General features: G+C 45.0%; 1 protein-coding gene across 3 annotated transcripts in view; it reads left to right on the top strand.

Moving 5' to 3' along the window:
• The first annotated feature begins 8,276 nt into the window (after positions 1-8,276).
• Positions 8,277-10,102, top strand: part of INPP4B (inositol polyphosphate-4-phosphatase type II B) — a 314,390-nt gene continuing 312,564 nt past the window's right edge. For 2 of the 3 annotated variants that reach the window (XM_060778904.2, XM_067468684.1), the window contains exon 1: positions 8,277-8,557. The gene's annotated coding sequence lies outside the window, so the exon portion shown is untranslated. The remainder of the gene's footprint in view (positions 8,558-10,102) is intronic. The other variant, XM_060778903.2, reaches the window with a different exon arrangement.

Here is a 10,102-nt window from a genome sequence, read left to right as displayed (position 1 = left end):
GCTGCTCCTCCCAGGGCCAGCTTGAAATGCAGTGTGAGTGTTGAACTACAACTTTGGAGAGTATCTAATCACACAAACTCAGCTACAGAAAATTCTGTGATAAGTGGGCCACTATGCCGGGAAATGACTTGAAGGTACACAACAATGAAGTGTCCTGCAATCAATTAAGGCAAAGTATATAATGCCCAAAGTTGCTCACATCATTCAGGTACATGAGGCAGAAAATCCCACAAGTATTGGGAGTATTGGGAAAATCCCACAATACTTTACCTAGTATTGAAAACATAATAGGAAAAGATTAAATAATTTATGATTTGCTGATTTCAGGTGACACGTCTAAAATCTGCTATTTGATATGGTTGCCTCACTTGGCCAAATAGCAGGACTATCTCTGTTACTTCTCTGTCCCATCTCTTTTTCTTACTATTCAGATACTTTTTTCTCACTCCATGAAATATATAGATCATGTTATCCCACAGATGTTGTTGAACTGCAGTTTCCAGTATTTCTCATAATTGGTTATGCTGTTAGACTGTCTGATGAACCATACTCACTGGGTGTGCTGGGGATAAAATGTAAAGCCCTAAACATCTTGGGACTTGTTGTAGTGCCTCTCCTTATATTGTCTGCCAGAGGATTGAGCTGGAGGGTCTCTGCTCTGTGAGCATTGAATTGGAGTAATAGGTTGTGTGAGGAAGTTGCAAAAGACTCTCCCCTTAGGGCTGGTTTGATGTAGATTCCACATAAATGTAAGCACCAAATTAGATCACAGCTTTTTATTAGAGATTAATAATAATAATAATAATAATAATAATAATAATAATAATATAACAACAACAACAACAATTTATTTGTATTCTGCCCTATCTCACTGAAGGGACTCAGGGTCAATTCCAGCATTTACAGACACCAAGGCAAACATTCAGTGCCTAGAAACAACGACACACAGATACACAGATAAAGGTAAAGGCTTTCCCTTTCATCTCTGGCTCCAGAAGTGGTGCTCATTTCCATTTCTAAGCCTGCATTGTCTCTAGACATCTCCTAGGTCATGTGGCTGGCATGTTTACCTTCCTGCCGAAGCAGTATCTATTGATCTACTCACATTTGCATGTTTTCCAATTGCTAGATTGGCAGAAGCTGGGCCTAACAGTGGGAGTTCACCGCATCCCATGGATTCGCACTGCCAACTTTCTGATCAAGTTCAGCAGTTCAGCAGTTTAACGTGTTGTGCCACCATGGCCTCTTTTGTACATTATTTAAATTGTTAAATAATTTTAACATGTTTTAGAATGTATATTATTTTTACTGGTGTGTGTGTATTTATATAAGATCAACTCTATTGTACGATTCTTTGGAACTCTTTGGATATAGAGTGGGATATAAAATATTTAATTGCCATCCTCTGTAAAGCTACAAACAGTCTCATCCTTGCCCATACCATTGGGAGTTGGAAGAACTCCTGCTTTTCTACTTTGAGGATTCAGTGCTCAAGGTGTCACTTCTTTCAAGTAGAGTTCCTTGCTTGTTCTTTTCCCTTTTGGCAATGTCAGGATTTAAAAATTTAGAGTAGGGTTGCCTAGAGTGCTTTAAACACTTCTGAGCTTATCCCAGATTTCATACAACTTCTTTGTTCTGTGCAGATATCAAAACCAGAGCATGGAAACATTACTTTTTTGGACTACAGCTCTGAGAGTCTGACAGCTAACATGTCTACGACATCATAATTAAACTTTAATTGCTTTGCTTGCATCCTATAAAAGTTTGTGACTTGCATTTTGAACCGTGGTCCAATGTCTAGAAGGTCAAACATCCCCCCACCACTAATGGGTATACAGTGTGTGGTATATGTAACATGATAAACATATTAATTCCCTGTCCTCTTCTTTTGAAATAAAGCAGTATTTTGCAGAAACATCTATTGCTTGAGAACAGTATAAAACATTGAAACTAAAGACCACTTTGCATATTACAAAAAGTTTCCATATAACAAGCCCCATTTTTTCACAGTGACACGTTTGCATGGAGAGCCCTGCCACATGCACAATGAAGGACCTTCTTATAGCAACACCAGAGGCAGTCCAAGTGGCCAGCTTCTGGTCATAGGACATTTAATATAATGCCAAGTTTTCAAACTTTGGGGGGGGGGGGGCTGTTTGTTTTTTAAATACATTACAATTGTATCCTTGGTTTGCTCCTGATATGATAAATAAATAAAGGAGAGCCACAGTACAGCAAATAGGATACTCCCCCCCCCCCGCCAGTATCTGTTTTCTGTGGTGTAATGTAAAATAAACCATGTGCAGTTCATATTTTATCAGTCCACGCACTGTTTTACTAGAGAAAGAAAATATGCCAAACAGGTGAACAGTAAAGAACAAATAGTTTACTCTTCATAATTCAGAACAGCACATGTACAATGTGATCAGTTGCATCAACTCACATAATGTCCTTTTTATGAGAGATTTAAAATTGTCTTTCTTTGTCCATGTGGGTAAACTCCTTCAGCAGCTCATGAAGTGAGAGCACACTCCAAACTTTGTCTCTCTCTGCTTCTCTCGCTTTCTCACTGCTGAATACCTGCTTAGCTCAAGCCTGAACAAAAATGTATCACTATTCAAAAGTCCCAGGCTCAGCCATCTCCCTGGGTATTGCCCGACCAATCAGTTTCGTGCATCTTATTTTACAGTTGACACACACACACATACACTGATTCCTTGCATGCTCCAGCATGTTCTCCATAATAATAGGGCTTTCGCTGCACAAACAGCAGCTGTTGTGAGAACAGGCATAACATTTGTGAAAGCTGCAAGTTTTTCTCTGTAGAAGGAACAGTGTGCACTAGCAATGTTTCACTATGGGAGTGCCTCTCCAAGAAATGTCCAAGAAGTATGGTATTGATACAAGCCCACCTTAAAGTAATGCTGACTACCATAGGAAAAAAAATTACATCTGTAATAATCCTCAGTGGAATATTTCCTTTTGGAAATTTTGGTCTGGCAACATCTCCTACAAGATCATTAAATTCTGGAAACATTAGTCAGTCCCTCGGTGCAGATTCATATGTGCAGAGCATGTGTTTGAGGTATTTTTGTTTCCAAGGCAGCACACTGAGAACCTTTGCTCATTTGCTGTACACAATCTTACCTCAAGGAAAATTTTCTGTGACAGGGCTTACCAACTGGTAGACAGGGTGAGGTGGATCCCCCGGGCAGCAAAATGTACGTGTCACAAGAGGGTGCTGTTATTTTATAAAACAGGTTGAGTACTCCTTATCTGAAATGCTTGAGAGCAGAAATGCTTTTCTGGATTTTATTTTAGAATACGTATAAGCATATAAGGAGGGCTCTTGAAGATGGGACCCAAGTCTAAACATGAAAATCCTTTAGGCTTTATATACACCTTAGGCAAAGCCTGAAAGTAATTTCATACAATAATTTAAATAATGTTGTGCTTGCAACAGAATTTGTGTACACTGAAGCATTAGAAGTAAAGGCGTCATTATCTCAACCACTCGTGGGCAATTTTGGCTTTTATAATACTTCAAATGTTGGGATTCTGGAAAAAGGATTCTGTGTATCAAAATATCACACAGATCAGTGTTTCTCAACCTTCCTAATGCCATGACCATTTAGTACAGTTCCTCATGTTGCGGTGACCTCCAACAATAAAATTATTTTCTTTGCTACTTATTAACTGCAATTTTGCTCCTGTTATGAATTGTAATGTAAATATCTGTTATGCAGGGTGCATTTTAATCTACTGAACAAATTTGGCACAAATACCCAATACTGCCAAATTTGAATACTGGTGGGGTTGGTTGGGTTGATTTTGCCATCTGGGATTTGTAGTTGCTGGGATTTATAGTTCACCTACAATCAAAGAGCATTCTGAACTCCCCCAATGATGGAATTGAACCAAACTTAGCACACAGAACTCCCATGAAGGGTTTGGTGGGCACTGACCTTGCGTTTGAGAGTTGTAGTTCACCTATATCCAGAGAGCACTGTGGAATCAAACAATGATGGATTTGGACCAAACTTGGCACGAATACTCAATATGCCCAAATGTGAACACTGGTGGAATTTGGGGGGAAATAGACATTGACATTTGGGAGTTCCAGTTGCTGGGATTTATAATTCACCTACAATCAAAGAACATTCTGAACCCAACCAATGGTTCCCACACAGACCCCTCATGACCAACAGAAAATACTGTGTTTTCTGATGGTCTTTGGTGACCCTGCCGACACCCCCTCGTGACCCCCTAGGGGTCCTGTCCCCCAGGTTGAGAAACACTGAAATAGATGTTCACCTTCACTCAGATAAGATGTCCTAATGGCTGCCACATTGTACAGCTTTAAAGGGGGGTTGGACAGATTCAAGGAGGATGCTTAGGTTGGTGATGAGAAATCTAGCAAGTAATATGATAACCATTATTACAAGAAATGAGCCCTGCCACATGCTCTACACCAGAGGCACTCCAAGTGGCCAGCTTCTGGTCAAAGGACATTTAGTATAATGCCAAGTTCTTTTAAAACTTTGTGTTTTTAAATACATTATAACTGTACCCTCAATTTGCTTCTGACACGATTCTAACATAGATTCCTTCTAAACTTTTGTAAGAATGCTGCAATTGAATAGTGGAATAGATTACCAAAGAGGATGGAAAATTACTTCATTGGGGGTTTTTAAACAGTTTGGATGACCATCTTTCCGGATAGCAGGGGGTGGGTTAGATGACTATTCTGATTCCAACTCTATTTTTTATCATTGCCAGGCATTACCTGCAAACATCCCAGGCAAAATAGGGGGTGTGAATATGAGGACTTTGCGGCACTTAGGCACTTTTTCTGAATTTTTATATGGTTATCTATGGAAACATAGATAACATAGATAGGCTCAACCTTTAATCTGACCCAAGTTTTCTTCTGAGGTTTTCTTAAAATATAAGGATTGACTGTGATTTATAAACAACAGGCCTTTCCAATGGTCTTTTACTAATGGGTAAGGCATCTATGAAGGAACTCGACAAGGTCTTGAAGTTAGGATTGTTAGTGCCCACTGTAATTTCCTATTTTTATGTATGGTCGTGTTATCAAGAAATCGGACCCCCCTCCCAAATTATGAAATGTATAAAATCATATGAAATTGTAACTGTGGGCTGCACTTTTTGTTTTTCCTTAACTCTTGCTATGAATTCTCCTTTGGAATATTGTCCAGATGCACCCAGGACCCCTGCCTCAGCCCCCATCATCTCTTTACAATGAGCTGGGAGATGGAGGGGAAATTACTTGATGCATGTACGTCTCAAAAAAGGGAAATGCTAAAGAATGCTCAAACTTTCGTACAGTGGCACTTATTTCACATGCCAGTATAGTAATGCTCAAGGTCCTGCAAGGAAGACTCCAGCAATACATGGAGAGAGAGTTGCCAGATGTACAAGCTGGGTTTAGAAAAGGCAGAGGAACGAGAGACCAAATTGCCAATATCCGCTGGATAATGGAGAAAGGCAGGGAGTTTCAGGAAAACATCTCTTTCTGCTTCATTGACTATTCTAAAGCCTTTGACTGTGTGGATCATAATAAATTGTGGCAAGTTCTTGGTGGGATGGGCATACTAAGCCATCTTGTCTCTCTCCTGAGGAATCTGTATAAGGACCAAGTAGCAACAGTAAGAACTGACCACGGAACAACAGACTGGTTCAAGATTGGGAAAGGCGTATGGCAGGGTTGTATACTCTCACCCAACCTATTCATCTTGTATGCAGAACACATCATGCGATGTGCGGGACCTGATGAATTCAAGGCTGGAGTTAAAATTGCTAGAAGAAACATTGACAACCTTAGATATGCAGATGATACCACTTTGATGACCAAAAGCGAGGAGGAGCTGAGGGGCCTTCTTATCAAGGTGAAAGAAGAAAGCGCAAAAGATGGGTTACAGTTAAACATTTTTTAAAAAAAACAAGATGATGGCAACCAGACTGATGGATAACTGGCAAACAGAGAGAGAAAACGTGGATTCAGTGACAGACTTTGTATTTCTAAGTGCAAAGATTACTGCAGATGCAGATTGCAGTCAGGGAAGACATTTTCTTCTTGGGAGGAGAGCAATGACCAATCTCAACAAAATAGTGAAGAGTAGAGACATCACACTGGCATAGTTAAAACAGTGGTATTCCCCATAGTAACCTATGGATGTGAGAGCTGGAGCACAAGGAAAACTGAGCAAAGGAAGATAGATGCTTTTGAACTGTGGTGTTGGAGGAAAATTCTGTGAGTGCCTCGGACTGTGAGAAGATCCAACCAGTCCATACATCAGGAAATAAAACTCGACTGCTCATTGGAAGGAAGGATAGTAGAGGCAAAAATGAAGTACTTTGGCTACATCATGAGAAAACAGGAAAGCTTAGAAAAGACAATGATGCTAAGAAAAATGGAAAGAAAAAGGAAGAGAGGCCGACGAAGAGCAAAATGGATGGGTGGTATCCTGGCTTGACTCTGAAGGAACTGTGGTGGTGATGGCCAACAGGAAGCTCTGGCATGAGCTGGTCCAGGAGGTCACGAAGAGTCAGAAATGACTGAACAAATAAACAATGACAATGTATGTCATTGCTCCCATTAAGAAATCTCTTGCTTTCATTGAGAAATCTCATCTCCAATTGACAAGTTTCCTGCTTTCATTGAGAAAAATAAAACTATCTCTGCACAGGACCCATGCCTCAGGTCGGTGATCCACAAGAACTAAAATATGGTCCGTGGCCTCACCATTACTACACTGTTGACTCGAAATCACGCAGCAACAAGAGTGACTGGTCTCACGAAACCCTCTTATAGTACTGAGGTAACGGGGATGTCCAGAGGTGAGAGGCTGACTTCCCATGAAAGATTACTACTACCACATCAGCTCTAGATTATTAAATATGGTTTTCTGTGGGCAAGCAGATGGTAACTACTGGATGGCAAATGTTCTGTATCAGAAACTAGCGCTGATGTCATCTACCTAACAGTTTTCTGAATCAGCACTCCAGATAACCAAACCAAATCTAAAGTTGACCAAAAACTGATTTGTAACCCTTTTGGTACTAATGTTAAAGACTGTCCCTGGTCAAGTGGTCTCTGGTCAAAGGGTTTCCTGGTCCAGTGGTGCCTGGTCAAAGTGGTCCCTGGTGAATAGATCCCGGTGAACTGATCCCTGGACAAGTGGCCCTTGGTCAAACTGCTCCCAGGTCAAGTGGTCCCTGATCAAAGTGATCCCTGGTCAAAGTGGTCCCTGGTGAATTGGCCCTGGTGAAGTGATCCCTGGTCGTGGCCCCTGGTCAAAGTGGCCCCTGGTCAAAGTGGTCCCTGGTCAAGTGATTCCTGGTCAAAGTGGTCCCTATACAAGTGGTCCCTGGTCAAAGTAGTCCCTGGTGAATTGGTCCCGGTGAAGTGATCCCTGGTCAAGTGGCCCCTGGTCAAAGTGATCCCTGGTCAAGTGATTCCTGGTCAAAGTGATCCCTGGTCAAAGTGATCCCTGGTCAAAGTGGTCCCTGGTGAAGTGGTTCCTAGTCAAAGTGGTCCCTATTCAAGTGGACCCTGGTCAAAGTGGTTCCTGGTGAAGTGATCCCTAGTCAAAGTGGTCCCTGGTCAAAAAGAAAAAGGCTGGGAACCACTATTCTAGAGGGATAGAAGACTCACTCAAGGAAGCGACAGCATTGAGTCTGTAAGACTTGTAAGGTCTACATAGGGAGACGTGGAGGTCTCTCTTTCATTCTCAATTCAAAGTTGGATTGATGGCAGTCAACAATCGTTAGCGTTTTCTCCAGCATAGCTTTCCAAAGGAGGGGGAAAAAACTCTCAAGGACCCAACCTCTCGTGAGTCCAGCAGCAGGGACTTTGCTATTCCTCCTCGGCCTGTGGTATGTCTGCCTTTGCAAGGGAGATGGTCTCCCCGCCCCCAGCCCCCCGGGAGGCGGACTGCACGCGGCGCTTCCTGCCCTGCCTGAGTGTGTGTGTGTGTGTGTTTATGTTTGTCTCTGCGCGTGCCTCGCCTGGCCATTGTGGGTCACCTCTGAGTGGTGCGAGCGAGCGAGGGGCGGGGAGGCGAGGCAGCGCGCGGGGCTCCTGGAGCGCGTGCGCCCTTTGACTCGCGCTGTCGCTCCGGGAGTGCGCGCGCTTTCCTTTTCCTCCTCCTCCTGCTGCTGCTTCTGCTGCTGCGCTCGGGAGCCTCCCGGGATCTGCGGTGACATTGTCAGAAGTAGCGGGAGGGGAGGGGGGGCGAGGAGGCGGGGACTGGGCGCGGAGGGAACGCGCCTGCCTCTTTCCCCGGCGCCCCGCTGCCTTGGGGCGAGGCGAGGCGAGGCGGGCCACTTGTCCCCGCGCGGAGGGGCGAAGGACGGGCTGGCGAAGGCGCCTCGCCTCAGCTGCGCCTCTTTCCCCTCCAGAAGCGGCGGACTATAAATAGCCCCGGAGAGCGCGAGGCAGCGGCGGCGGCGGCGGAGTCATTGCGGGGTCCAGCCACCGGGAAGGCAGCACTCTTCTTCCTCTTCCTCCAAGCAAGCCAAAGGCAGCCAGGTGAGGACGCGCCCCAAACCTTTTCCGGGTCTTGCCTGCTTCCTGGAGTTTCTGGGAAGGAAGCAGGAGGCAGAGAAGGAAGCAAAGGCGCGAGGGGGTGTTGTTGTTGTTGTTGCTCCTGCTGCGCTCCTCGCCGCCGCCTGAAGCTCAAGCCAGCTCCTCTTTTCCTCCTCTTCTCTCTTCACCGCTTCTCTTTCAAGTTTTCCCCCTGTTGCAACTCGGCGGGAAGAGGCAGGCATTGCGGCAGGTGCGACTTCGGCGGAGGCTTGGCTGGAAGGTGCGGGGTCCTCCATTTGCCGCACTCTGCAATGGGACGGGGGAGCTCCTGGCGTCCTTAATTCGGACCTCGGTGTTGTTTGTGTTCCCCTTCTTCCCTGCGCTGTGCCTGGCCAAAGGGTTGGGGTTGTTTTCTCTAGATTGGTGGGGAGGGAGGCGGTGGGAAAAGGGAAGGAAAGGAGGCAATCCCGGGGCGCGCCTTTCCCTTCCTCCCTTCCTTTCCGAGGGACCCCTCTCCTTGCAGGGTCCCCCCTTTCTGCTCCAGAGAGGTTTCTCTGCGCCTGGATTGCGGCGGATGGCAGGCGCCTGCCCTTGCTGGCTTTCCTCCTGCGGACGCTTTGGCAGAGACTAGCGCAAACCAGGCAGGATTACTGGGTGGCTGTGAGTTTTCCGGGCTGTCTGGCCGTGTTCCAGAGGTATTTCTCCTGCCGTTTTGCCCACATCTATGGCAGGCATCCTCAGAGGTTGAGGGGTCTGTTAGAAACTAGGCAAGTGCCAGAAGCATTCTCTCCCGACATTTCGCCCACATCTATGGCAGGCATCCTCAGAGGTTGAGGGGTCTGTTAGAAACTAGGCAAGTGCCAGAAGCATTCTCTCCTGATATTTCGCCCACATCTATGGCAGGCATCCTCAGAGGTTGAGGGGTCTGTTGAAAACTAGACAAGTGCCAGAAGCATTCTCTTCTGACGTTTTGCCCACATCTGTGACAGGCATCCTCAGAGGTTAAGGGATCTGTTAGAAACTAGGCAAGTGCCAGAAGCATTTTCTCCTGAGGTTTTACCCACATCTGTGGCAGGCATCCTCAGAAGTTGAGGGGTCTGTTAGAAACTAGGCAAGTACCAGAAGCATTTTCTCCTGACGTTTCGCCCACATCTATGGCAGGCATCCACAGAGGTTGAGGGGGTCTGTTAAAAACTAGGCAAGTGCCAGAAACATTCTCTCTTGACTTATCATCCACATCTATAGCACACATCCTCAGAGGTCGTGAGGTCTACTGGAAACTAGGAAGTGAGATTTATATATCTGTGGAATGTCCAGGGTGGGAGAAAGAACTCTTGTCTGTTGGAGGCAAGTGTGAATGTTGCATTTAGCCACCTTGATTAGCATTGAATGGCCTTGCAGCTTCAAAGATTGGCTGTTTCCTGCAAGGGAGAATCCTTTGTTGGGGGTGTTAGCTGGCCCTGATCATTTCCTGTCTGCAATTCCATTGTTTTCTGAGCATTGTTCTTTATTTACTGTCCAGTTTTTAGAGTTTTTGTAATACTGGTA

This window comes from Anolis sagrei, chromosome 5, assembly GCF_037176765.1.
Source record: "Anolis sagrei isolate rAnoSag1 chromosome 5, rAnoSag1.mat, whole genome shotgun sequence".
NCBI classification, from domain to species: Eukaryota; Metazoa; Chordata; class Lepidosauria; order Squamata; family Dactyloidae; genus Anolis; species Anolis sagrei.
The sequence above is the reverse complement of the archived record's forward strand: the minus strand, read 5'-3'. Positions and strand labels throughout refer to the sequence as shown.